Below are 25,724 nucleotides of genomic sequence, written 5' to 3' on the forward strand. Positions count from 1 at the left end.
GAGTTTTCTGATTCCCCAATGGAGGTGCGGGATCTACTCACACTTCTGACAAATGCTCTTTTGGAATGACTAGACTAGAAATAGAAATGGAATTAATTATGAGACAACAAATAATATATTTTACATCCTTTATTATGCCATCTGAACAACTTCACTGATAGAATTGCACCTCAACTACTTGCAGAATATGTCAGAATGGCCGAGTGGTCTAAGGCGCCAGACTCAAGACACATCCCCCTTCTCAGTTGCTGAGGTTTCTGGTCTCCAAATGGAGGCGTGGGTTCAAATCCCACTTCTGACAATGGATCTTTTGAAGTCAACTGACTTGGAATCAACGTTTAGAGAGTAAATTCTACAGTTTGGACACTTTGCTTCGCTTCTAACCAGCTCTAGTGATAAAACTGTCCTTTCCAGCCTCCAAATGTAGCCTTGGGTTCAAATCGGACTTCTGACAAAGACTCTTTTGTAGTGAGCAGACTAGAAATATAATTGTAACTAATTATGAGACAATCAAAAATATATATATTTGGATCCTTTATTTTTTCCATCTGACCAACTTCACTGTGAGAATTGCACTTCAGTTATTTGGGTGAATATGTCAAAAAGGCACAGTGCTCCAAGGCGCCAAACTCAAGAATTTTCACCCCTCTCAGTTGCTGAGTTTTCTGATTCCCCAATGGAGGTGCGGGATCTACTCACACTTCTGACAAATGCTCTTTTGGAATGACTAGACTAGAAATAGAAATGGAATTAATTATGAGACAACAAATAATATATTTTACATCCTTTATTATGACATCTGAAGAACTTCACTGATAGAATTTCACCTCAACTATTTGCGGAATATGTCAGAATGGCCGAGTGGTCTAAGGCGCCAGACTCAAGACACATCCCCCTTCTCAGTTGCTGAGGTTTCTGGTCTCCAAATGGAGGCGTGGGTTCAAATCCCACTTCTGACAATGGTTCTTTTGAAGTCAACTGACTTGCAATCAACGTTTAGAGATTTAATTCTACAGTTTGGACACTTTCCTTCGCTTCTAACCAGCTCTAGTGATAAAACTGTCCTTTCCAGCCTCCAAATGTAGCCTTGGATTCAAATCGGACTTCTGACAAAGACTCTTTTGTAGTGAGCAGACTAGAAATACAATTGTAACTAATTATGAGACAATCAAAAATATATATATTTGGATCCTTTATTTTTTCCATCTGACCAACTTCACTGTGAGAATTGCACTTCAGTTATTTGGGTGAATATGTCAAAAAGGCACAGTGCTCCAAGGCGCCAAACTCAAGAATTTTCACCCCTCTCAGTTGCTGAGTTTTCTGATTCCCCAATGGAGGTGCGGGATCTACTCACACTTCTGACAAATGCTCTTTTGGAATGACTAGACTAGAAATAGAAATGGAATTAATTATGAGACAACAAATAATATATTTTACATCCTTTATTATGCCATCTGAACAACTTCACTGATAGAATTGCACCTCAACTACTTGCAGAATATGTCAGAATGGCCGAGTGGTCTAAGGCGCCAGACTCAAGACACATCCCCCTTCTCAGTTGCTGAGGTTTCTGGTCTCCAAATGGAGGCGTGGGTTCAAATCCCACTTCTGACAATGGATCTTTTGAAGTCAACTGACTTGGAATCAACGTTTAGAGAGTAAATTCTACAGTTTGGACACTTTGCTTCGCTTCTAACCAGCTCTAGTGATAAAACTGTCCTTTCCAGCCTCCAAATGTAGCCTTGGGTTCAAATCGGACTTCTGACAAAGACTCTTTTGTAGTGAGCAGACTAGAAATACAATTGTAACTAATTATGAGACAATCAAAAATATATATATTTGGATCCTTTATTTTTTCCATCTGACCAACTTCACTGTGAGAATTGCACTTCAGTTATTTGGGTGAATATGTCAAAAAGGCACAGTGCTCCAAGGCGCCAAACTCAAGAATTTTCACCCCTCTCAGTTGCTGAGTTTTCTGATTCCCCAATGGAGGTGCGGGATCTACTCACACTTCTGACAAATGCTCTTTTGGAATGACTAGACTAGAAATAGAAATGGAATTAATTATGAGACAACAAATAATATATTTTACATCCTTTATTATGCCATCTGAACAACTTCACTGATAGAATTGCACCTCAACTATTTGCAGAATATGTCAGAATGGCCGAGTGGTCTAAGGCGCCAGACTCAAGACACATCCCCCTTCTCAGTTGCTGAGGTTTCTGGTCTCCAAATGGAGGCGTGGGTTCAAATCCCACTTCTGACAGTGGTTCTTTTGAAGTCAGCTGACTTGGAATCAACGTTTAGAGAGTAAATTCTACAGTTTGGACACTTTACTTAGCTTCTAACCAACTCTAGTGATGAAACTGTCCTTTCCAGCCTCCAAATGTAGCCTTGGGTTCAAATCTGACTTCTGACAAAGACTCTTTTGTAGTGAGCAGACTAGAAATACAATTGTAACTAATTATGAGACAATCAAAAATATATATATTTGGATCCTTTATTTTTTCCATCTGACCAACTTCACTGTGAGAATTGCACTTCAGTTATTTGGGTGAATATGTCAAAAAGGCACAGTGCTCCAAGGCGCCAAACTCAAGAATTTTCACCCCTCTCAGTTGCTGAGTTTTCTGATTCCCCAATGGAGGTGCGGGATCTACTCACACTTCTGACAAATGCTCTTTTGGAATGACTAGACTAGAAATAGAAATGGAATTAATTATGAGACAACAAATAATATATTTTACATCCTTTATTATGACATCTGAAGAACTTCACTGATAGAATTTCACCTCAACTATTTGCAGAATATGTCAGAATGGCCGAGTGGTCTAAGGCGCCAGACTCAAGACACATTCCCCTTCTCAGTTGCTGAGGTTTCTGGTCTCCAAATGGAGGCGTGGGTTCAAATCCCACTTCTGACAATGGTTCTTTTGAAGTCAACTGACTTGCAATCAACGTTTAGAGATTTAATTCTACAGTTTGGACACTTTCCTTCGCTTCTAACCAGCTCTAGTGATAAAACTGTCCTTTCCAGCCTCCAAATGTAGCCTTGGATTCAAATCGGACTTCTGACAAAGACTCTTTTGTAGTGAGCAGACTAGAAATACAATTGTAACTAATTAGGAGACAATCAAAAATATATATATTTGGATCCTTTATTTTTTCCATCTGACCAACTTCACTGTGAGAATTGCACTTCAGTTATTTGGGTGAATATGTCAAAAAGGCACAGTGCTCCAAGGCGCCAAACTCAAGAATTTTCACCCCTCTCAGTTGCTGAGTTTTCTGATTCCCCAATGGAGGTGCGGGATCTACTCACACTTCTGACAAATGCTCTTTTGGAATGACTAGACTAGAAATAGAAATGGAATTAATTATGAGACAACAAATAATATATTTTACATCCTTTATTATGCCATCTGAACAACTTCACTGATAGAATTGCATCTCAATTACTTGTAGAATATGTCAGAATGGCCGAGTGGTCTAAGGCGCCAGACTCAAGACACATCCCCCTTCTCAGTTGCTGAGGTTTCTGGTCTCCAAATGGAGGCGTGGGTTCAAATCCCACTTCTGACAATGGATCTTTTGAAGTCAGCTGACTTGGAATCAACGTTTAGAGAGTAAATTCTACAGTTTGGACACTTTACTTAGCCTCTAACCAACTCTAGTGATGAAACTGTCCTTTCCAGCCTCCAAATGTAGCCTTGGGTTCAAATCTGACTTCTGACAAAGACTCTTTTGTAGTGAGCAGACTAGAAATACAATTGTAACTAATTATGAGACAATCAAAAATATATATATTTGGATCCTTTATTTTTTCCATCTGACCAACTTCACTGTGAGAATTGCACTTCAGTTATTTGGGTGAATATGTCAAAAAGGCACAGTGCTCCAAGGCGCCAAACTCAAGAATTTTCACCCCTCTCAGTTGCTGAGTTTTCTGATTCCCCAATGGAGGCGTGGGTTCAAATCCCTCTTCTGACAATGGTTCTTTTGAAGTCAACTGACTTGCAATCAACGTTTAGAGATTTAATTCTACAGTTTGGACACTTTCCTTCGCTTCTAACCAGCTCTAGTGATAAAACTGTCCTTTCCAGCCTCCAAATGTAGCCTTGGATTCAAATCAGACTTCTGACAAAGACTCTTTTGTAGTGAGCAGACTAGAAATACAATTGTAACTAATTATGAGACAATCAAAAATATATATATTTGGATCCTTTATTTTTTCCATCTGACCAACTTCACTGTGAGAATTGCACTTCAGTTATTTGGGTGAATATGTCAAAAAGGCACAGTGCTCCAAGGCGCAAAACTCAAGAATTTTCACCCCTCTCACTTGCTGAGTTTTCTGATTCCCCAATGGAGGTGCGGGATCTACTCACACTTCTGACAAATGCTCTTTTGGAATGACTAGACTAGAAATAGAAATGGAATTAATTATGAGACAACAAATAATATATTTTACATCCTTTATTATGCCATCTGAACAACTTCACTGATAGAATTGCACCTCAACTACTTGCAGAATATGTCAGAATGGCCGAGTGGTCTAAGGCGCCAGACTCAAGACACATCCCCCTTCTCAGTTGCTGAGGTTTCTGGTCTCCAAATGGAGGCGTGGGTTCAAATCCCACTTCTGACAATGGTTCTTTTGAAGTCAACTGACTTGCAATCAACGTTTAGAGATTTAATTCTACAGTTTGGACACTTTGCTTCGCTTCTAACCAGCTCTAGTGATAAAACTGTCCTTTCCAGCCTCCAAATGTAGCCTTGGGTTCAAATCTGACTTCTGACAAAGACTCTTTTGTAGTGAGCAGACTAGAAATACAATTGTAACTAATTATGAGACAATCAAAAATATATATATTTGGATCCTTTATTTTTTCCATCTGACCAACTTCACTGTGAGAATTGCACTTCAGTTATTTGGGTGAATATGTCAAAAAGGCACAGTGCTCCAAGGCGCCAAACTCAAGAATTTTCACCCCTCTCAGTTGCTGAGTTTTCTGATTCCCCAATGGAGGTGCGGGATCTACTCACACTTCTGACAAATGCTCTTTTGGAATGACTAGACTAGAAATAGAAATGGAATTAATTATGAGACAACAAATAATATATTTTACATCCTTTATTATGACATCTGAAGAACTTCACTGATAGAATTTCACCTCAACTATTTGCAGAATATGTCAGAATGGCCGAGTGGTCTAAGGCGCCAGACTCAAGACACATCCCCCTTCTCAGTTGCTGAGGTTTCTGGTCTCCAAATGGAGGCGTGGGTTCAAATCCCACTTCTGACAATGGTTCTTTTGAAGTCAACTGACTTGCAATCAACGTTTAGAGATTTAATTCTACAGTTTGGACACTTTCCTTCGCTTCTAACCAGCTCTAGTGATAAAACTGTCCTTTCCAGCCTCCAAATGTAGCCTTGGATTCAAATCGGACTTCTGACAAAGACTCTTTTGTAGTGAGCAGACTAGAAATACAATTGTAACTAATTAGGAGACAATCAAAAATATATATATTTGGATCCTTTATTTTTTCCATCTGACCAACTTCACTGTGAGAATTGCACTTCAGTTATTTGGGTGAATATGTCAAAAAGGCACAGTGCTCCAAGGCGCCAAACTCAAGAATTTTCACCCCTCTCAGTTGCTGAGTTTTCTGATTCCCCAATGGAGGTGCGGGATCTACTCACACTTCTGACAAATGCTCTTTTGGAATGACTAGACTAGAAATAGAAATGGAATTAATTATGAGACAACAAATAATATATTTTACATCCTTTATTATGCCATCTGAACAACTTCACTGATAGAATTGCATCTCAATTACTTGTAGAATATGTCAGAATGGCCGAGTGGTCTAAGGCGCCAGACTCAAGACACATCCCCCTTCTCAGTTGCTGAGGTTTCTGGTCTCCAAATGGAGGCGTGGGTTCAAATCCCACTTCTGACAATGGATCTTTTGAAGTCAGCTGACTTGGAATCAACGTTTAGAGAGTAAATTCTACAGTTTGGACACTTTACTTAGCCTCTAACCAACTCTAGTGATGAAACTGTCCTTTCCAGCCTCCAAATGTAGCCTTGGGTTCAAATCTGACTTCTGACAAAGACTCTTTTTTAGTGAGCAGACTAGAAATACAATTGTAACTAATTATGAGACAATCAAAAATATATATATTTGGATCCTTTATTTTTTCCATCTGACCAACTTCACTGTGAGAATTGCACTTCAGTTATTTGGGTGAATATGTCAAAAAGGCACAGTGCTCCAAGGCGCCAAACTCAAGAATTTTCACCCCTCTCAGTTGCTGAGTTTTCTGATTCCCCAATGGAGGTGCGGGATCTACTCACACTTCTGACAAATGCTCTTTTGGAATGACTAGACTAGAAATAGAAATGGAATTAATTATGAGACAACAAATAATATATTTTACATCCTTTATTATGACATCTGAAGAACTTCACTGATAGAATTTCACCTCAACTATTTGCGGAATATGGCAGAATGGCCGAGTGGTCTAAGGCGCCAGACTCAAGACACATCCCCCTTCTCAGTTGCTGAGGTTTCTGGTCTCCAAATGGAGGCGTGGGTTCAAATCCCACTTCTGACAATGGTTCTTTTGAAGTCAACTGACTTGCAATCAACGTTTAGAGATTTAATTCTACAGTTTGGACACTTTCCTTCGCTTCTAACCAGCTCTAGTGATAAAACTGTCCTTTCCAGCCTCCAAATGTAGCCTTGGATTCAAATCGGACTTCTGACAAAGACTCTTTTGTAGTGAGCAGACTAGAAATACAATTGTAACTAATTATGAGACAATCAAAAATATATATATTTGCATCCTTTATTTTTTCCATCTGACCAACTTCACTGTGAGAATTGCACTTCAGTTATTTGGGTGAATATGTCAAAAAGGCACAGTGCTCCAAGGCGCCAAACTCAAGAATTTTCACCCCTCTCACTTGCTGAGTTTTCTGATTCCCCAATGGAGGTGCGGGATCTACTCACACTTCTGACAAATGCTCTTTTGGAATGACTAGACTAGAAATAGAAATGGAATTAATTATGAGACAACAAATAATATATTTTACATCCTTTATTATGCCATCTGAACAACTTCACTGATAGAATTGCATCTCAACTACTTGCTGAATGTGTCAGAATGGCCGAGTGGTCTAAGGCGCCAGACTCAAGACACATCCCCCTTCTCAGTTGCTGAGGTTTCTGGTCTCCAAATGGAGGCGTGGGTTCAAATCCCAATTCTGACAGTGGTTCTTTTGAAGTCAACTGACTTGCAATCAATGTTTAGAGATTTAATTCTACAGTTTGGACACTTTGCTTCGCTTCTAACCAGCTCTAGTGATAAAACTGTCCTTTCCAGCCTCCAAATGTAGCCTTGGGTTCAAATCTGACTTCTGACAAAGACTCTTTTGTAGTGAGCAGACTAGAAATATAATTGTAACTAATTATGAGACAATCAAAAATATATATATTTGGATCCTTTATTTTTTCCATCTGACCAACTTCACTGTGAGAATTGCACTTCAGTTATTTGGGTGAATATGTCAAAAAGGCACAGTGCTCCAAGGCGCCAAACTCAAGAATTTTCACCCCTCTCAGTTGCTGAGTTTTCTGATTCCCCAATGGAGGTGCGGGATCTACTCACACTTCTGACAAATGCTCTTTTGGAATGACTAGACTAGAAATAGAAATGGAATTAATTATGAGAAAACAAATAATATATTTTACATCCTTTATTATGACATCTGAAGAACTTCACTGATAGAATTTCACCTCAACTATTTGCGGAATATGTCAGAATGGCCGAGTGGTCTAAGGCGCCAGACTCAAGAAACATCCCCCTTCTCAGTTGCTGAGGTTTCTGGTCTCTAAATGGAGGCGTGGGTTCAAATCCCACTTCTGACAATGGTTCTTTTGAAGTCAACTGACTTGCAATCAATGTTTAGAGATTTAATTCTACAGTTTGGACACTTTGCTTCGCTTCTAACCAGCTCTAGTGATAAAACTGTCCTTTCCAGCCTCCAAATGTAGCCTTGGGTTCAAATCTGACTTCTGACAAAGACTCTTTTGTAGTGAGCAGACTAGAAATATAATTGTAACTAATTATGAGACAATCAAAAATATATATATTTGGATCCTTTATTTTTTCCATCTGACCAACTTCACTGTGAGAATTGCACTTCAGTTATTTGGGTCAATATGTCAAAAAGGCACAGTGCTCCAAGGCGCCAAACTCAAGAATTTTCACCCCTCTCAGTTGCTGAGTTTTCTGATTCCCCAATGGAGGTGCGGGATTTACTCACACTTCTGACAAATGCTCTTTTGGAATGACTAGACTAGAAATAGAAATGGAATTAATTATGAGACAACAAATAATATATTTTACATCCTTTATTATGCCATCTGAACAACTTCACTGATAGAATTTCACCTCAACTATTTGCGGAATATGTCAGAATGGCCGAGTGGTCTAAAGCGCTAGACTCAAGACACATCTCCCTTCTCAGTTGCTGAGGTTTCTGGTCTCCAAATGGAGGCGTGGGTTCATATCCCACTTCTGACAATGGTTCTTTTGAAGTCAGCTGACTTGCAATCAACGTTTAGAGATTTAATTCTACAGTTTGGACACTTTCCTTCGCTTCTAACCAGCTCTAGTGATAAAACTGTCCTTTCCAGCCTCCAAATGTAGCCTTGGATTCAAATCGGACTTCTGACAAAGACTCTTTTGTAGTGAGCAGACTAGAAATACAATTGTAACTAATTATGAGACAATCAAAAAAATATATATTTGGATCCTTTATTTTTTCCATCTGACCAACTTCACTGTGAGAATTGCACTTCTGTTATTTGGGTGAATATGTCAAAAAGGCACAGTGCTCCAAGGCGCCAAACTCAAGAATTTTCACCCCTCTCAGTTGCTGAGTTTTCTGATTCCCCAATGGAGGTGCGGGATCTACTCACACTTCTGACAAATGCTCTTTTGGAATGACTAGACTAGAAATAGAAATGGAATTAATTATGAGACAACAAATAATATATTTTACATCCTTTATTATGCCATCTGAACAACTTCACTGATAGAATTGCACCTCAACTACTTGCTGAATGTGTCAGAATGGCCGAGTGGTCTAAAGCGCCAGACTCAAGACACATCCCCCTTCTCAGTTGCTGAGGTTTCTGGTCTCCAAATGGAGGCGTGGGTTCAAATCCCACTTCTGACAGTGGTTCTTTTGAAGTCAACTGACTTGCAATCAATGTTTAGAGATTTAATTCTACAGTTTGGACACTTTGCTTCGCTTCTAACCAGCTCTAGTGATAAAACTTTCCTTTCCAGCCTCCAAATGTAGCCTTGGGTTCAAATCTGACTTCTGACAAAGACTCTTTTGTAGTGAGCAGACTAGAAATATAATTGTAACTAATTATGAGACAATCAAAAATATATATATTTGGATCCTTTATTTTTTCCATCTGACCAACTTCACTGTGAGAATTGCACTTCAGTTATTTGGGTGAATATGTCAAAAATGCACAGTGCTCCAAGGCGCCAAACTCAAGAATTTTCACCCCTCTCACTTGCTGAGTTTTCTGATTCCCCAATGGAGGTGCGGGATCTACTCACACTTCTGACAAATGCTCTTTTGGAATGACTAGACTAGAAATAGAAATGGAATTAATTATGAGACAACAAATAATATATTTTACATCCTTTATTATGCCATCTGAACAACTTCACTGATAGAATTGCATCTCAACTACTTGCTGAATGTGTCAGAATGGCCGAGTGGTCTAAGGCGCCAGACTCAAGACACATCCCCCTTCTCAGTTGCTGAGGTTTCTGGTCTCCAAATGGAGGCGTGGGTTCATATCCCACTTCTGACAATGGTTCTTTTGAAGTCAGCTGACTTGCAATCAACGTTTAGAGATTTAATTCTACAGTTTGGACACTTTCCTTCGCTTCTAACCAGCTCTAGTGATAAAACTGTCCTTTCCAGCCTCCAAATGTAGCCTTGGATTCAAATCGGACTTCTGACAAAGACTCTTTTGTAGTGAGCAGACTAGAAATACAATTGTAACTAATTATGAGACAATCAAAAATATATATATTTGGATCCTTTATTTTTTCCATCTGACCAACTTCACTGTGAGAATTGCACTTCAGTTATTTGGGTGAATATGTCAAAAAGGCACAGTGCTCCAAGGCGCCAAACTCAAGAATTTTCACCCCTCTCAGTTGCTGAGTTTTCTGATTCCCCAATGGAGGTGCGGGATTTACTCACACTTCTGACAAATGCTCTTTTGGAATGACTAGACTAGAAATAGAAATGGAATTAATTATGAGACAACAAATAATATATTTTACATCCTTTATTATGCCATCTGAACAACTTCACTGATAGAATTGCACCTCAACTACTTGCTGAATGTGTCAGAATGGCCGAGTGGTCTAAAGCGCCAGACTCAAGACACATCCCCCTTCTCAGTTGCTGAGGTTTCTGGTCTCCAAATGGAGGCGTGGGTTCAAATCCCACTTCTGACAATGGTTCTTTTGAAGTCAACTGACTTGCAATCAACGTTTAGAGATTTAATTCTACAGTTTGGACACTTTCCTTCGCTTCTAACCAGCTCTAGTGATAAAACTGTCCTTTCCAGCCTCCAAATGTAGCCTTGGATTCAAATCGGACTTCTGACAAAGACTCTTTTGTAGTGAGCAGACTAGAAATACAATTGTAACTAATTATGAGACAATCAAAATTATATATATTTGGATCCTTTATTTTTTCCATCTGACCAACTTCACTGTGAGAATTGCACTTCAGTTATTTGGGTGAATATGTCAAAAAGGCACAGTGCTCCAAGGCGCCAAACTCAAGAATTTTCACCCCTCTCAGTTGCTGAGTTTTCTGATTCCCCAATGGAGGTGCGGGATCTACTCACACTTCTGACAAATGCTCTTTTGGAATGACTAGACTAGAAATAGAAATGGAATTAATTATGAGACAACAAATAATATATTTTACATCCTTTATTATGCCATCTGAACAACTTCACTGATAGAATTGCATCTCAATTATTTGTAGAATATGTCAGAATGGCCGAGTGGTCTAAGGCGCCAGACTCAAGACACATCCCCCTTCTCAGTTGCTGAGGTTTCTGGTCTCCAAATGGAGGCGTGGGTTCAAATCCCACTTCTGACAATGGTTCTTTTGAAGTCAACTGACTTGGGATCAACGTTTAGAGAGTAAATTTTACAGTTTGGACACTTTTCTCTGCTTCGAACCAACTCTAGTGATAAAACGGTCCTGTAAGGATGAAAGAACCTGAGATACTTTGATCTCCTGAGAAACAGACAATACAAACATACACAGGCATCTTCAAGACACCCCACAGAGTGGAGGAGCAGGAGACCTCCTTCCCTTCTGGCCATTTGTTTCATTTTAAATCCCTTCACCCATTCTTCCTTCTACTCAGTCTGCTCAAAATGATTACAAGAAAATGTCAATGCAAGTGAACTAACACTCATGTCTAGTATCATTGGAAATGTCTCAGTGCAACTGGTACAATGGTCTCACTCTCACAAAAGTAGATTAGAAGATAATACAGATCTGAAGAGTCAAGAGATATCTTGATTACTGTGATGGGAGTGTCCTTTCCTGGGGCCCTCCATGTAAATTACCCCCTGTTCCCATTGAGTTGTAAAACCACCCAGGCTTGGGACCTGAGGTAATGCAAATACCAATTGTTAGTTTCTGTCTTCATCTCGGGGGGTTTGTCTTGGTGTTTGTCTTGGTCTGAGGTATTTAAAGGATTGCAGCAAAAGGATCAGGGCGATTTCTGTAGCCAGAAAGTCCGTAGTGTGTTGTGTGTCTCTTCACTTCATACTATGTATTTTCTAAGGTCAGGTATGCATATTTTACTTTTAGATTCATCTTTGAGAATTTGATGTTTTGTATTGATATGATTTGATATGATGTGTTTCAATTGGATATGTAATTGGCAAAATACATATCTACCTGACTGTAAATAAATTGTTACATTTTGATTCTATTCTGTCTTACTCTGTAATTATTGACTAGTAGATTACATTGTATCCTTGTTAGCAACATGAGCACCCGAATGAATGAGTTAATATAAAAATAGAGTTAACTAGAATAATCAAATGTCAGAAGAATATTAATTAAAAAGGCATACAACCAATTTGCATTTCAACCTAAATTCGAGGTCATACTAAAATGGAGTCAGATTAAATAATAAAATGGAGTCAGATTTGAGTTTAACCTAAAATGAATAACTCTACGCGCTGAAAGACAGAACACGCAGGAAACCTTCATCCAGCACCGGATACCTTCCTTGGGCTGAGTGTCTGGACCTTACAAAGTGGTGACCCCGCCGACGTGATCTCCCTAATTATGCGAGTGACGTCTTTCCAGCGCTAATTTCAAATTGATTCTCTCTGAAGATATAAGGTTTGAGCTTCTTCCCTGTCTACAACTGCTGTGGTAAGTTCATTCCTTTTTCTTATAAGAAGTATTGAGGGAAAGCTTTTTGCATTTCACATACAGACACATTTTTAGAACGAGTCGACATACCCATTGTTAGACCGGAGACGTAGAAATCCGGTTGGGGGAGAATTAACCGGGAAACATGGCTTTTCAGGGACAATACAGTGACAGTGTAGATCAGGAGATCATGGAAATTCAAGCATTACAAATAAAAGACACACTTCTTAGTTTAAACGATAAAGGATTCAATCTTAAATGGAAAAACAATGAAATTGTAGCTTGGTTTTTGGCCGAGGGCAAAAAATTGGCATCTAAATCGAAATATAAGAATATCCCAACTGCTATCGTCTACCTGCTTCGTAAAAATGACCTCGAGACAATAGCTGAAAACAAACGAACAATAACAAGCATCAAAGAAATTGAAAAAGGGCGCTCTGAAGAATTGCAAAAACTAAGAGCACAGATAGAGGCATTTACATTCGAAAAACAAGGTTGGGCAAGACAGAGTGAGATGATGTCAAGAAAACTCGAAGAGCTTCAAAAGAAACTACATACCGGCAATAATTATATATCAGCTCTTGAAGACTGCTGTAATAATGCGGGCTTCCCAGTGGCTGCAGTTAAGCAAGCGGCACTGCATGAAACCTTTGATTATGATAGAAACAGCGATAGTGACGATGATGATGTTGCCGCATTAGATTCTCAGAGAAACCGAGATCCCGTTCAGAGACATGGAGAACAAAATCAGCGAAGTCCGATTAAAACCAGAGCAAAATCCAGCGAAAAACCCTCCAAATCAGTTAAAATTGCTGTACTCAAAACCATAACAAATACAAACGATGAAATAACCACGATTAGCCGCCCATTAACATGCGAAGAGTGTACAACACACAAACAGATCGTGGGAATGATGCCCAGAAGAGGGCCATTCCAACCCTATTGGGAAACACTGATGCTACAAGCCACAGTGTATAAATTGGAAACTAGAGATGTATGGCAAATCGCACTCTTAACCATTCCTGAAGAACTCCGATCTAAATTAACCCCTCGAATGAAATCTGGAGACATAATCAAGCGAAACAATAACGAAACTGATGAAAGTATCTTTGAACGATTAAAACAGGCATTGCTAGATATAAGGGGTCCAACAAGCGCAGATTGGAGCAGGATACTCCAAATTAAGCAGGAAAGCAATGAACCGTTTGAAACATTCGCCGAACGTCTGTGGACGACATACAAAGAATATTCCGGTCTAGAAAATGCAAGCCGTGATCACGAACCATTGTTACAACTCATAAAGAACAATGCTGGCACTCCAGTCCAAAATGCTTTGTTAAACGGAGCAGATTCAGCCGAAAACACATTCAGAGCGATTGTAGATTGGGGTTCAAGGATAGAAAACAGATGGAAATCAAAGCCCCAAACCATTGCATCTGCACAGTGGATGACAGAAGGGAATTATTCTAAAAGCAATGGGGCTGAAAAGCATGTCCACTTCTTGGAGGAGGTGACTTGCTGTGATGAATCTAGAACTTTTAGTTCAGAGGAAGCCTGTGCCACTGGTCAAGATAGTGTGCCGATTTCAGTTCTTAAGGAGATGCAGCACCATAATAGCGTAGAGTCGTGGACCAGTGCGCAAGGTGTAAAAAAAGCATTAGAGATTCATAAAAATCCTCAAACTTCAGGAGAACACAGCAAACAAACCTGTGGCAAAGATAGCAGGTTTTGTTCTTCCTGTCAGAAAATAGGCCATACAGAGGAAAAATGCTGGTCACTGGGAAGGGGTAGACCTCCACCTTATTTTCTGAAACGTAGGATATCACTTTCTAAAGGAAAAGATCAGGGGTTGACATGTAACAAGTCTACCTCTGGTAACACTCTTAGTGAGTTGACTGCATTGTTAATGCAAGGCCTTCAGCTACTGACTTCACTTACTAGTGGGTTAGCAGTTTAATAGCAATGAGTTTAATATGAAAACATCCAAATTTCAATAATCTTGCTTGCATTTTCAAATTTATAATTGTGCTGAACATTGTGAGCATAGAAAACACATTATAGTTGTTTGTGCTACTAAATGTACACATAGCTTAGTTGAGTTTATTCTTTAAAAAACACATGACTGCTTTACTGTAAGTGTGTAAACACTTAGGTTTAAGGTTGTAGATGCTACATGCATTCTAGACCATGTGTCTTGTGTAAAATTGGAATAACTTTAATACTGGAATTGCATCGCAATTTCAAGTTGCATGTGTGTCTGTGTTGAATTTGTTTGTCTCCTGAGTGGTACACTCTGCTATTTTCTGTATAGCTGCAGTTAAACCATGTAGAGGAGCATAGAATAGCCATGTGGCCACAGTGTGATTTCATAAATGTCTCAATGAAAATGCTCTCCTCACATGTGAGAACTTAAACCTTGTGGCAGATTGATTTGCTTCACAGTGCCAAAAGGGAGGAAGTGTGATTTCATTTCAATAGTGTGGCACAAGCGATAGCAAACCAATTCATCATTCACTGAGGAGCGACAACTAAAAATTTGATCTGATCAGAGAGAATGGCTAACATTATTTGGAAATGGAAACTCTGAATTTGCAACTAATCTTGCAATAATAAAAACATTTTATGGAAGTATTTTGAGCCAGATCTCACCTCACACTCGCTCTTAGAGGCTATTACCGGTTACAGCAACAGGACCAAATTTACATAACAATTGTAAAACTTCCTTTCCTTTGTTTGGAGCATGACAGCATTTACACAAAGCCACAGTCGTATACAGCCACAAAAGACCATTTGATCTTTTAATCTTTTAAATTGACTTGAAAAATAATGAGAGGGGGGTGTAAAATACAAGAAGTTTTTATGTGCCACAGAGATCTGCATGTGTGAACAACACCATAAAACAACAATTGTCAAACAGACAACACCAAAACAGGTGAACACATTTCTGCCCACAGATCTGACTGTAATGAGAGCAACAGCAACTAAAGCCATGGACATTGGTCCATTGGAATGCATGATGACATGGGTGATAAAAACACCAATTAATCTAGAAAATGTCCCCAGTAGAACTGGGATCTCTAATGCTCATGACACAGCAGACTGTGAGGGCTCTACTGCAAGAGCAGCATCAGGTGTTACACACTCAGGCTGCACTGAAACAGGAGCAGTGATTCAGATCGGACCAACCAAACTCCGTTTCATGTGACATCTGGATTAAAACTACAATACATGAGGATGAACGTAGTTAAAATAATTCCACATGCCTGAACATGAAACTGATGAAAAGTTCAAAATTAACTGTGGTTATCTTTGTATCTGTTTCTGTCTCAGGTTGACCACTGCAATTCTTTGGAGGACAGATACCAGGAGGGTGTCTTGTCCCCTCTGCACCAAGCCAGGACAACAGAATTGTTACATAACCTGAAATGCGGGAGATGAATGTGAAGACACTTGAAGGGGCCATTCACACCTCACAGGAGAACATCACCACACAAATATCTACATGGCCTCCCGGATTAGAACCGGAACTAAATTTTTGCAACACAGATTGCTATAGATAAGACTCCATTCATCTCCCAGACATGACCATAGAACACACATCTCACCCATTGCATCATCACCTCACCTAGACTATCCAGTCTGTACACTACAATCAGTAGACAATGATGGCTTAGATCACAAACGTGATACTCCACTAAAGATCTATTGTCCATCATCACACTGACAGAACCACATAGCCTCACACACACAGGACAATAGAATTAATTACATTCCCAAAAGATATAAAATATCTACTATCTGCAACTGTCTAAAAAACTAGTGGAACAACACTGTAACACATTTGTACGACAAGTCACATATCGATGGTGCAAATTTTTTAACACAGAGGCAGACAAGCCTTTACAATTTAAAATTTTGAATCTTTCAGATTGTTATTGGGGTGGTTGACAAGCCAGAGGGCCCCTTGTTTCCCAACACATTACTAATGACAATAAACATTATTAAAATGATCAAATATGAAGTGCCTGCACTTCATCTCTATCAATCAATTATAAAATTAAACATTTTACCTAACCATCAACTGTGACTTAGCCTTTATATCTTTACATCAGATACCCATTCTCACACACACACACACACACACACACACACACACACACACACACACACACACACACACACACACACACACACACACAAACACACACACCTGTTACAAGGAATTTAGGATTTACATTGTAGAAAAATGTTTTAATCATGTTCTAAGTCACTTCTTAAAAACCTTAGATCATCTAAAGTGGCTTGCAATAGAAGATTCCTGAATTAACAGTGTGATATACCTTCATAATTATGATTGAATGTTCCTATTGTCATTATATGACTTGTTTATTGATTGCATACCTCTAAATTTATGCTCAAGTTACTGACCTCTTGCTGCATTTCCTTTGAGTCATTCATACCAAAATTTGTTTACATGGGACCACTTTTAACATCAGATGTACCACTTGCACTGGCTGACATGAATTCATCAGGTTTCTTTTTTGTTTTATTGCTCTTATGTTAATTTATGACCTTTTTATCTTACTCCATGGGTGATGACATTAAGCTGATCCGAATTCAGTCATTGAATGGCCACTAAGATGCTTTTCAGGTGTCCCACACAAATCGGTGTGTAAGCAAGGAGGACACCTTCATCTACTGAAGCCCACCGCTGGAGGAGAGAGGATTCACGAAGATGGGTCAGACTACCGTCCTAGAGAAGGTGCCATAAGGAGCAGAGGTTTCTCCACAAAGGAAGGACACGTTAACTGAACAAGTCGTAAAGGCTCAGATTGACCCACTGAACTTTGCTCACATGCTGAGCTCAACCACAGGTAGAAACCCTGGAGATATTCATCCACTTGCCAAACTCAAGCGACACACACATGCTGAGACAGAGTGTTCTGCAGATGAATACAGCCCTCAGAAGGTTTCTAAAGCTGCTTACATCACAAAGACAATTTTGAGATAACATCTCGAAGATAAACAATCATCTAACGGTGACCCCATTGGATTCATCTGAATGTGACCCATTGGGGGTCAAACGGAGGAACTGTAAGGACGAAAGAACCTGAGATACTTTGATCTCCTGAGAAACAGACAATACAAACATACACAGGCATCTTCAAGACACCCCACAGAGTGGAGGAGCAGGAGACCTCCTTCCCTTCTGGCCATTTGTTTCATTTTAAATCCCTTCACCCATTCTTCCTTCTACTCAGTCTGCTCAAAATGATTACATGAAAATGTCAATGCAAGTGAACTAACACTCATGTCTAGTATCATTGGAAATGTCTCAGTGCAACTGGTACAATGGTCTCACTCTCACAAAAGTAGATTAGAAGATAATACAGATCTGAAGAGTCAAGAGATATCTTGATTACTGTGATGGGAGTGTCCTTTCCTGGGGCCCTCCATGTAAATTACCCCCTGTTCCCATTGAGTTGTAAAACCACCCAGGCTTGGGACCTGAGGTAATGCAAATTCCAATTGTTAGTTTCTGTCTTCATCTCGGGGGATGTTTGTCTTGGTCTGAGGTATTTAAAGGATTGCAGCAAAAGGATCAGGGCGATTTCTGTAGCCAGAAAGCCCGTAGTGGGTTGTGTGTCTCTTCACTTCATACTATGTATTTTCTATGGTCAGGTATGCATATTTTACTTTTAGATTCATCTTTGAGAATTTGATGTTTTGTATTGATATGATTTGATATGATGTGTTTCAATTGGATATGTAATTGGCAAAATACATATCTACCTGACTGTAAATAAATTGTTACATTTTGATTATATTCCGTCTTACTCTGTAATTATTGACTAGTAGATTACATTGTATCCTTGTTAGCAACATGAGCACCCGAATGAATGAGTTAATATAAAAATAGAGTTAACTAGAATAATCAAATGTCAGAAGAATATTAATTAAAAAGGCATACAACCAATTTGCATTTCAACCTAAATTCGAGGTCATACTAAAATGGAGTCAGATTAAATAATAAAATGGAGTCAGATTTGAGTTTAACCTAAAATGAATAACTCTACGCGCTGAAAGACAGAACACGCAGGAAACCTTCATCCAGCACCGGATACCTTCCTTGGGCCGAGTGTCTGGACCTTACAGTCCTTTCTAGCCTCAAAATGTAGCCTTGGGTTCAATTCTGACTTTTGACAAAGACTCTTTTGTAGTGAGCAGACTAGAAATATAATTGTAAGTATTTATGAGACAATCAAAAATATATATATTTGGATCCTTTATTTTTCCATCTGACCAACTTCACTGTGAGAATTGCACTTCAGTTATTTGGGTGAATATGTCAAAAAGGCACAGTGCTCCAAGGCGCCAAACTCAAGAATTTTCACCCCTCTCAGTTGCTGAGTTTTCTGCTTCCCCAATGGTGGTGTGGTATCTACTCACACTTCTGACAAATGCTCTTTTGGAATGACTAGACTAGAAATAGAAATGGAAGTAATTATGAGACAATACAAATATTTAATATCCTTTATTTCGCCATCTGGCCAACTTCACTGATAGAATTGCACCTCAATTGCTTGCAGAATATGTCAGAATGGCCGAGGGGTCTAAATTGACAGATCTTTTTAAATTAGGTCCCACTTTATATTAGGTGGCCTTAACTACTATGTACTTACATAAAAAATAAGTACAATGTACTTATTGTGTTCATATTGTATTGTAAAACACTTTTGCTGCTATTGAGGTGGGATGGGGTATGGTTAGGGAGAGGGTTGGAGGTATGGGTAAGTTTAAGGGGGGTTAAGGTGTAAAGTATGGGTCAACAGTGTTATTATAAATGTAATTACAGAAATTAAATACAGATGTAATTACATGTAGTTTTTTTAAATATAATTATACTGTAAAAACATGTATGTACACAATTAATACATTGTTCTAAATTATTAATTAAAATGTAAGTACATAGTAGTTAAGGCCACTTAATATAAAGTGGGTCCTTAAATTATCTATGTAAAGGAAATATGTGTAATGTAGAGATGTGTAAAGACAATTTTCTGTATTTTCTATTGATTGTGTTTAATATATTTTATTTTATTGATTGAAATTTCTTAATAAAAAAAGGCACCAGACTCAAGACACATGCCCCTTTTCAGTTGCTGGGGTTTCTGGTCTCCAAATGTAGCCTTGGGTTCAAATCTGACTTCTGACAAAGACTCTTTAGGACTGAGCATACTAGAAATATAGTTGTAACTAATTATGAGACAATAAAAATACAGTATATATGTTTTGATCCTTTATTTTGCCATCTGACCAACTTCACTGATAGAATTGCACTTCAATTTTTTGGGTGAATATGTCAAAAAGCAGAGTAGTCTAAGGCGCCAGACTCAAGGAGAGGTTTCCACTCCCTGACTGCGGGTGTCGCTGTTGGACAGTGTTTTCTCTACTTCCTGCTGGCCTTCTGTAGCTAATCATAGCTCTGTGTAGCTGTTTTTTTCTAGAATCTTTATCTTACTATCACTCTCTGTTTTTGAAAGTGATAAAATATAACTTAATTCACACTATATTTCTGATATTATCGATCAATCTTATCAGATTAATTTTGAACGTTCACTTTTATTTTATAGCCATTTTCATTTGAAACTGTTGCTGTTTTTCTTTTCTCACATGTACAGTTTATCTATCTCTGTTGCAGATGAGGGATTCACATGTGATAAATGCAGGGAAGTAGTTAGGCTGACAGAGAAGATTTCAGAATTAGAGACACGCATCCAAACTTTAATTGAGGACAGTAAGAATGATAGGGCTCTAGATACGGCTTTGGATGCGTCTAGCTCAGGGATTCCTGTACATTGTTCGGTTCCGGCAACAGAGCCCCTGGGTGGCAGTGAGGCAGCGTAGTCGTGGGTCAAAACACCGCTCTTCTGTTCCAATCAAAACATTAAACAGGTTCTCCCCACTCAGTGATGCACCCACTGAGAAACCTGATGAAAGTGCTCTAGTTAATATAGAGACATCAGCCACCATAGTCAAATGTTTACCAGGAGCCAGAGCACCTGACATCTTGGCAAATAAAAAAGTGCTGGCTAATGCTAAACGTAAATACAGTAAGATTGTTATTCATGCCGATGCTAATGATGTTCGACTTCGCCAGTCGGAGATCACTAAAAATAACATTAAAGAGGTGTTTGAACTTGAAGCACGATGTCAGACACTGTAATATGCTCTGGTCCCCTCCCTGCTTACCGTGGTGATGAGATGCATAGCAGATTGTCATCACTCAATGGCTGGATGTCTAAGTGATGCCCACAGAATAACATAGGTTTCATAGACAATTTGACAAGTTTTTGGGGCAGACCTAACCTGTTGAAAAGAGATGGTCTTCATCCCTCCTGGTGTGGCGCCACTCTTCTCTCTATAAATATGGCAAATAGTCTTAGTGTTTATACTTGACTAACTGGAGCCCAGGTCAGGAAGCAGACAGACTGGCTAAACCAACTGTCTGCTACCTGACTCACGTCACAGATGTCAGCTAATTCTCAGCACATAGAGACTCTTTCACCTAGATATCACACTATAGAGGCTGTGTCTGTTCCCCGAACTAGAAAAAAAAAAAAAAAAAAAACGTTCAAACCAAGTTAAGATTAACAATTTAATTAAGGTTCAACAAATAAAAAACAGATGCAATATGGATAAACAAATGATAAAGCTTGGCTAATTGAATATCCGATCCCTTTCTACGAAAACACTTTTTGTAAATAATATGATCACAGATCATAATAAAGATGTGCTCTGTTTGACAGAAATCGGCTAAAACCTGATGATTACATTATTTTAAATGAGTCCACCCCCCCAAGATTATTGTTATAAACACGAGCCGCATCTAAAAGGCAAAGGGGAGGTGTTGCTTCAAGGGCAGGCTTCAAGTATAACTCGTTTGAAGTAATGGTGCTTCATATAACATTATCCAGAGAAACAAATGTTAATGATAAATCCCCTGTTATGTTTGTACTGGCTACTGTATACAGGCCACCAGGGCACCATACAGACTTTATTAAAGAGTTTGGTGATTTTACATCCAAGTTTTAATAGTTGGTGATTTTAATATCTATGTTGATAATGAAAAAGATGCATTGGGATCAGTATTTATAGACATTCTGAACTCTATTGAGGTTAGAAAATATGTTTCAGGACCTACTCATTGTTGAAATCATACTCTAGATTTATTACGGTCACATGGAATTGATGTTGATAGTGTTGAAATTATACAGCCAAGTGATGATATCTCAGATCATTATTTAGTTTTGTGCAAGCTTCATATAGCCAAAATTGTAAATTCTACTTCTTGTTACAAGTATGGAAGAACCATCACTTCTACCACAAAAGACTGCTTTTTAAGTTATCCTCCTGATGTATCCAAATACCTTAGCATATCCAAAACCTCAGAACAACCTGATGATGTAACAGAAACTATGGTCTCTCTCTTTTCTAGCACTTTAAATACAGTTGCTACTTTACGCTTAGGGAAGGTTAAGGAAAACAGTTTTACACCATGGTATAATGAGCATACTCGCACCCTAAAGAGAGCAACCCGAAAAATGGAGTGCAGCTGGAGGAAAACAAAACTAGAGGTATTTCGTATTGCTTGACAGGAAAGTAACCTATCCTACAGAAAAGCATTAAAAACTGCTTGATCCGATTACTATTCTTCTCTTTTAGAAGAAAACAAACATAACCCCAGGTATTTATTCAATACAGTAGCTAAATTAACGAAAAATCCCCATTTCCCAACACCACAGCAGTAATGACTTTATGAACTACTTTACTTAGGGAAAAAACATCATCCAAAACAAACCTGTCACGGAGACGAACCCCTGATTCCCTCTACTGGCCAGCAGAGGGCTCCATCTCCGGAATATTGACACTCACGCACTCTCTCACAACTACACTTCCCATCTACCCCGTGCATTGGACTCTGATCACCACACAGGTGCAGCTCATGAGTACTGCTATATAAGCTGCACAACCACATCAGTTTAACGCGAAGTCTTGTTTTGCTCCGGCTGACATTTCCAAGCGTTATTTCCCGTGTTTGATTTCCCGTTTACCAGTTCTGTTTGTTTACCGTTTCTTGAACCATTTCTGCCCGCCTCCTGACCTTGGATTGTTTATTGGACTCTGAATCTTGCCTGTGATCCCAATCTATTGCCTGTGTTTGACGACGATTCTGGTTATCTCTACTGTTGTGTTTGCTGGTTTTGACCCCTGCCTGTACGACCACGAGTTGTTTATTAAAGCTTGCAAGATGGATTCCCCGTCTGGTGATAAGTCATTACAGAAGACTTCGCCACAACCGAATCCAGCGGCTTACGATCATCTGTGTGCTACAATGGCAGCCCAGGCAAGTCAAGTTGCTGCTAACCAGCATCAATTGAATCGTTTGACTTCGATCACAGAGGAACTGGTAAAGGCTGTTCAAAGCCTCCACAGCACTGCCGTAACATCACCACCACCGGCAGCTGCTGCCATTGCCCACGCGGCAGGAACGCCAGCGCAAGTTAATCCACGACTGGCTTACCCGGAGAAATTTGACGGGGATTCTACCAAGTGTAAGGGCTTCCTACTGCAATGCTCGCTGTTTGTCGAGCAACAACCTACCCTTTACATTACAGATGCTGGTAAGATCGCCTTAGTTTTCTTACTATTAACGGGAAGAGCTTTGGAATGGATAACGGCTGTATGGCGCGAGGATGGAACAGCGTTCACCACTTTCACTGACTTTCTGGTGCGATTCCGTGAGGTGTTTGATCACCCCCGAGAGGGGAAAGGAGCGGATGAGCGTCTGCTTGAGTTGTCTCAGGGAGAATTAACAGCAGCGGAATATGCCATGAGCTTTCGTACACTGGCTGCTCAAACATCATGGGTGAGTGACACGCTGAAAGTATTATTTCGCAAGGGGCTTAATCACGAACTGCAAACCGAACTCGCTTGCCATGATGAGGGGAGAACCCTAAATGATTTCATTTCGCTAACTATCACCATTGACAATCTACAACGCTCCCGCCATGTCAGCGCTCAACGCCTCTTCCCCGTTACGACAACACGATCCGCTGAAACTACGGAACCCATGCAGATCAACTCCTATCATCTGACAGCTGAGGAACGCCACCGCCGCATATCTAACCGACTCTGTCTCTACTGTGGCGCTCCTGGGCATCAACAAATTACTTGCCCGTCACGTCGCTCTTCTGGCACTTCTAAATCGGTGAGTGCATCTTTAAATTCAGTCAGTCCCCTAAACTGTGTCTCAGTCCCTCTTGTGATCAAGACTAACAACGATCGTGTGGCTACCACTGCTCTACTTGACTCAGGAGCAGCTGGGAATTTTATCTCTGAAGAATTTGCCAAAAAGAATAACATTTCTCTAATGTCATGTACAAATCCTTTGTCTGTAGCCACAATAGATGGACGCCCTTTGGGGTCTGGACTGATTACTCACCTCACTCAAGAACTGCTAATGTTTACCGGTCTGCTACATCAAGAAACCATTCAATTCTACGTGCTCCCTGTATCTAACACTCCTGTTATTTTGGGCTTGCCCTGGCTCAGACTGCATGACCCTCATGTATCGTGGAGAGAGGGACAAATTCTTAGATGGAGCACCCAGTGTCAGAAATCATGCCTTCCGACCATCTCTCCCTTGCCTGTGCAAGTCGTCACGTTAGACTCGGAGTCCACCAGCATTCCCAATCTGCCCAAGGAGTATCACGATCTCGCCACCGCCTTCAGCAAGGTGCAAGCAAACACATTACCACCACACCGCAGTCACGATTGTGCCATTGATCTAATTCCAGGTTCCTCACCACCCCGGGGCCGAGTATTTCCATTATCATTACCCGAGTCAGAAGCTATGGCCAAGTATATCGAGGAGGAGCTGGAGAAGGGGTTCATACGTCCGTCCACTTCTCCTGCTTCAGCTGGCTTCTTCTTTGTCCGTAAGAAGGATGGAGGTTTGCGCCCTTGCATCGATTATCGAGGACTCAACGAGATAACGGTAAAGTTTCGCTATCCACTTCCCCTGGTGCCCTCTGTATTAGAACAGCTACGAACTGCACAATACTACACCAAATTGGATTTGCGCTGCGCATACAACCTCATCCGCATTAGGGAGGGGGACGAGTGGAAAACAGCTTTCTCAACCACCAATGGGCACTACGAATACCGGGTTATGCCGTTCGGACTGGTCAATAGTCCTTCGGTTTTCCAATCATTTGTCAATGACATCTTCAGAGACATGTTAAACAAGACTGTTATCGTATACATTGACGATATCTTGATCTATTCAGATACCCTGGAGGAACATATCCAACGTGAGGGCCGTGCTGCAGCGACTCATTGAACACCAACTCTATGCCAAGGCGGAGAAGTGTGAATTCCATACCACCTCTACCACCTTCCTGGGGTACGTCATCAGTCCAGAGGGGGTCGCCATGGATGAGAGCAAAGTCAACGCCGTTCTCAAATGGTCCGAACCCAAAACACTAAAGGAACTCCAACGCTTTCTGGGATTTGCTAATTTCTACCGCCGTTTCATCAGAAACTTCAGCTCTGTGGTCAGTCCCCTCACGTCAATGGTTAAAAAAGGAACCCATCGGCTACACTGGTCAGAGGCTGCCCTCCAAGCATTCAGAGAACTAAAAAGACGGTTTGTGACTGCTCCCATACTCCACCATCCTGACCCATCTCTTCCGTTTCTCGTCGAAGTGGACGCCTCCAACACTGGTATCGGGGCTATTCTCTCTCAACGCCAGAGTTCTACCGCTAAACTCCACCCATGTGCCTTTTACTCCCGCAAACTCAATGCTGCTGAACGTAACTACGACGTAGGGGACCGTGAACTCCTCGCCATGAAGGCGGCCTTCGAGGAGTGGAGACACTGGCTGGAGGGGGCCAACTTTCCTTTCACTGTACTAACAGATCATAAGAACCTTGAGTATTTGCGCTCAGCCAAGCGCCTCAATCCACGGCAGGCAAGATGGTCATTGTTTTTCTCCCGATTCGACTTTTCAGTTACCTACCGTCCGGGCTCCAAGAACACAAAGGCAGATGTGCTATCCCGTATCCACGAAGATGAACAGATCTCATCCGAACCTGAATCCATACTCCCTTTCAAGGTAA

General features: G+C 40.2%; 1 long non-coding RNA gene and 16 other non-coding genes across 17 annotated transcripts; all 17 read left to right on the forward strand.

Annotated features, from left to right (window-relative positions):
* The first annotated feature begins 189 nt into the window (after positions 1 to 189).
* Positions 190 to 301, forward strand: trnal-caa (transfer RNA leucine (anticodon CAA)). Its single transcript has 2 exons — positions 190 to 227; positions 256 to 301. It is a non-coding gene; the product is annotated as a tRNA-Leu (tRNA).
* A 546-nt stretch (positions 302 to 847) lies between these two features.
* Positions 848 to 959, forward strand: trnal-caa (transfer RNA leucine (anticodon CAA)). The gene is made up of 2 exons: positions 848 to 885; positions 914 to 959. It is a non-coding gene; the product is annotated as a tRNA-Leu (tRNA).
* Positions 960 to 1,505: 546 nt separating this feature from the next.
* On the forward strand, positions 1,506 to 1,617 carry trnal-caa (transfer RNA leucine (anticodon CAA)). The gene is made up of 2 exons: positions 1,506 to 1,543; positions 1,572 to 1,617. It is a non-coding gene; the product is annotated as a tRNA-Leu (tRNA).
* A 546-nt stretch (positions 1,618 to 2,163) lies between these two features.
* Positions 2,164 to 2,275, forward strand: trnal-caa (transfer RNA leucine (anticodon CAA)). The gene is made up of 2 exons: positions 2,164 to 2,201; positions 2,230 to 2,275. It is a non-coding gene; the product is annotated as a tRNA-Leu (tRNA).
* Positions 2,276 to 2,821: 546 nt separating this feature from the next.
* Positions 2,822 to 2,933, forward strand: trnal-caa (transfer RNA leucine (anticodon CAA)). The gene is made up of 2 exons: positions 2,822 to 2,859; positions 2,888 to 2,933. It is a non-coding gene; the product is annotated as a tRNA-Leu (tRNA).
* A 546-nt stretch (positions 2,934 to 3,479) lies between these two features.
* On the forward strand, positions 3,480 to 3,591 carry trnal-caa (transfer RNA leucine (anticodon CAA)). Its single transcript has 2 exons — positions 3,480 to 3,517; positions 3,546 to 3,591. It is a non-coding gene; the product is annotated as a tRNA-Leu (tRNA).
* Positions 3,592 to 4,545: 954 nt separating this feature from the next.
* Positions 4,546 to 4,657, forward strand: trnal-caa (transfer RNA leucine (anticodon CAA)). Its single transcript has 2 exons — positions 4,546 to 4,583; positions 4,612 to 4,657. It is a non-coding gene; the product is annotated as a tRNA-Leu (tRNA).
* A 546-nt stretch (positions 4,658 to 5,203) lies between these two features.
* On the forward strand, positions 5,204 to 5,315 carry trnal-caa (transfer RNA leucine (anticodon CAA)). The gene is made up of 2 exons: positions 5,204 to 5,241; positions 5,270 to 5,315. It is a non-coding gene; the product is annotated as a tRNA-Leu (tRNA).
* A 546-nt stretch (positions 5,316 to 5,861) lies between these two features.
* On the forward strand, positions 5,862 to 5,973 carry trnal-caa (transfer RNA leucine (anticodon CAA)). Its single transcript has 2 exons — positions 5,862 to 5,899; positions 5,928 to 5,973. It is a non-coding gene; the product is annotated as a tRNA-Leu (tRNA).
* Positions 5,974 to 6,519: 546 nt separating this feature from the next.
* On the forward strand, positions 6,520 to 6,631 carry trnal-caa (transfer RNA leucine (anticodon CAA)). The gene is made up of 2 exons: positions 6,520 to 6,557; positions 6,586 to 6,631. It is a non-coding gene; the product is annotated as a tRNA-Leu (tRNA).
* A 546-nt stretch (positions 6,632 to 7,177) lies between these two features.
* trnal-caa (transfer RNA leucine (anticodon CAA)) lies at positions 7,178 to 7,289 on the forward strand. The gene is made up of 2 exons: positions 7,178 to 7,215; positions 7,244 to 7,289. It is a non-coding gene; the product is annotated as a tRNA-Leu (tRNA).
* A 546-nt stretch (positions 7,290 to 7,835) lies between these two features.
* Positions 7,836 to 7,947, forward strand: trnal-caa (transfer RNA leucine (anticodon CAA)). Its single transcript has 2 exons — positions 7,836 to 7,873; positions 7,902 to 7,947. It is a non-coding gene; the product is annotated as a tRNA-Leu (tRNA).
* A 1,204-nt stretch (positions 7,948 to 9,151) lies between these two features.
* Positions 9,152 to 9,263, forward strand: trnal-caa (transfer RNA leucine (anticodon CAA)). Its single transcript has 2 exons — positions 9,152 to 9,189; positions 9,218 to 9,263. It is a non-coding gene; the product is annotated as a tRNA-Leu (tRNA).
* A 546-nt stretch (positions 9,264 to 9,809) lies between these two features.
* trnal-caa (transfer RNA leucine (anticodon CAA)) lies at positions 9,810 to 9,921 on the forward strand. The gene is made up of 2 exons: positions 9,810 to 9,847; positions 9,876 to 9,921. It is a non-coding gene; the product is annotated as a tRNA-Leu (tRNA).
* Positions 9,922 to 10,467: 546 nt separating this feature from the next.
* Positions 10,468 to 10,579, forward strand: trnal-caa (transfer RNA leucine (anticodon CAA)). The gene is made up of 2 exons: positions 10,468 to 10,505; positions 10,534 to 10,579. It is a non-coding gene; the product is annotated as a tRNA-Leu (tRNA).
* A 546-nt stretch (positions 10,580 to 11,125) lies between these two features.
* trnal-caa (transfer RNA leucine (anticodon CAA)) lies at positions 11,126 to 11,237 on the forward strand. Its single transcript has 2 exons — positions 11,126 to 11,163; positions 11,192 to 11,237. It is a non-coding gene; the product is annotated as a tRNA-Leu (tRNA).
* Positions 11,238 to 12,267: 1,030 nt separating this feature from the next.
* On the forward strand, positions 12,268 to 17,679 carry LOC113063402 (uncharacterized). Its single transcript, XR_003278683.1, has 2 exons — positions 12,268 to 12,539; positions 15,870 to 17,679. It is a non-coding gene; the product is annotated as an uncharacterized LOC113063402 (long non-coding RNA).
* Positions 17,680 to 25,724: the final 8,045 nt, after the last annotated feature.

This window comes from Carassius auratus, chromosome 45 (genome assembly GCF_003368295.1).
Source record: "Carassius auratus strain Wakin chromosome 45, ASM336829v1, whole genome shotgun sequence".
NCBI lineage: Eukaryota > Metazoa > Chordata > Actinopteri > Cypriniformes > Cyprinidae > Carassius > Carassius auratus.